Here is a 2090-nt window from a genome sequence, read left to right on the forward strand (position 1 = left end):
TCTCAGAATTCTGACAGAATTCTGACAATAAAAAAGTCAGAATTCTGACTTTCTTCTCAGAATTTTGAGATTAAAGTCAAAATTCTGACTTTTTTCTAAGAATTCTGACTTTTTTCTCAGAATTCTGACTTTGATCTCAGAATTGTGACTTTTTTTCTCAGAATTCGACTTTAATCTCAGAATTCTGACTTTTTTTCTCAGAATTCTGACAATAAAAAAGTCAGGATTCTGAGATTAAAGTCAGAATTCTGTTAAACTGAAATAAAATTAAAAAATCATTAAACTTTTTTTTTTTTTTCCAGTGGCCCTAATCCTCTTCCGTATTTTATAAATGCAAATGTGAGGAAAAAAAGAAACCCAATTCAGAAATTAAACCTAAAAAGCCTCTGAGGGTATATTTAAGATTTACTAATTAGATATTTATTCAATATGGCTAACTTATTTGTTTTTATTTTCAAGTTAATATTTACAAATGGCATTTTTATAAAAAAAAAAAAATTGTTTTTCAGAGATAACATTTTCTGTATTTCAATTAAAATGCAAATGCTAGCAAATTGTTGTTGCTAACATCCATGCAATTTTTACAATTTATTTTTGTAAAAAAATATAAAAACGGTATAAAAAATAATATAAAAAATATGAAAAAACGATACATTTTTATAGCTTAATTTCCCACCTAATTTTCTAACTCTTCCCCCTATCTTGAAAACAAAAAATATTTAAAATCTCCATTCTTCAGTTAATACTAGTGATAATGATTGTAAACCAAACATGAATAAAACATTGTAGGTATCAAAATTATATTTCTACTGGTAGAAGTGTCATTACTGATATAAACTACTAAGGCAAGCTGTTTTAAGATTTAATAGCTTGCCTGGATTTTACAGCTATGCCTTGTAGGTATGTAATTTTGATTCCAGAGAGTGATATGTTGGTAATTTCAAAATGGTACAAGCGAGAGGAATAAACTTCTAATAAATGTTAGAGAGACCTACAATTCAATTCAATTCAGTTTATTTCTATAGCGCTAATTTACAACACGTCATCTCAAGGCACTTTACAGAGGTAATTCAACCCGATCATACATATGGAAGGATGTGCACGTTTTCAACACAACTGTAGATACCAAAATAAATAGATACCCAATAAATAAAAAAGGCAAACAATTATTTGCTCTAAAAATACAGCAAATAATACATTTAAGCAGTTTTTACTCAATGAAACATAAATAATGTTGTTGCCCTGTGCTTATCTTTCTGGGTCACCCTCGGTTTTTTAACTTATTTTTTAATTCACCTTTCTAGATTATTATTATTATTTTTAATATTTACATTTATCAAAAAAAAAAAAAATATATATATATATATAAACTAAATGAAAGAAAAAAGATGATAATAAATATCAAGATGAATAAATTAATTACTACAAAGATTAATAACTAGAAACGCTTATTAAAAAAGGTTTACACATTTATTTATGATATTGTCTTTGCTGTATCTTCTATTTAATTGTGTTTATTGAACATTTATTGATTTCAGTATTTCCTTTTTTTATTTAACATCTGGTCCTCAATAAGTTATAGGCTACTAACATCTGGATAATAATTTATAAAACCTGTTACAGATATTGTAGCTACAACAAAGAATATCAGACCAACAGATAAATAAATGAATAAGCACATCACAGATGAACAGATTTGTTTATTTAATCTTGTGAATAATTGCTTATGTTGGTCAAAAACAACAACAGATCACACAATGTGTGCAGCCTTCAATCTATTGACTTTTAATGTCATTCCGGTCCCCAATGTGCGTTTGGACGCCACAGCCCACTGGATGGTCATGGATGAAAAGAAAGATGCAAGGTACCAGGATGCAAAGGTACACCTAAAGCACCAAAAATGCAATATCCACCTCTGTTTCACATCCACCAGCAACTGCTTCTTGAGGTTGCACAGAATAATACAATGTGTTTTAAAAGAAAAGAAAAAAAGATTAAAGCTACCCCACAGGAGCACATGTTCGTAAACATAAACACGCACTGCAGCTAATCTCTAACCCACTGATTCATAAAACTTTTGCTGCTGACGC

Source organism: Cyprinodon variegatus, unplaced genomic scaffold, assembly GCF_000732505.1.
Source record: "Cyprinodon variegatus isolate N-32 unplaced genomic scaffold, C_variegatus-1.0 Scaffold1814, whole genome shotgun sequence".
Classification (NCBI taxonomy): Eukaryota; Metazoa; Chordata; class Actinopteri; order Cyprinodontiformes; family Cyprinodontidae; genus Cyprinodon; species Cyprinodon variegatus.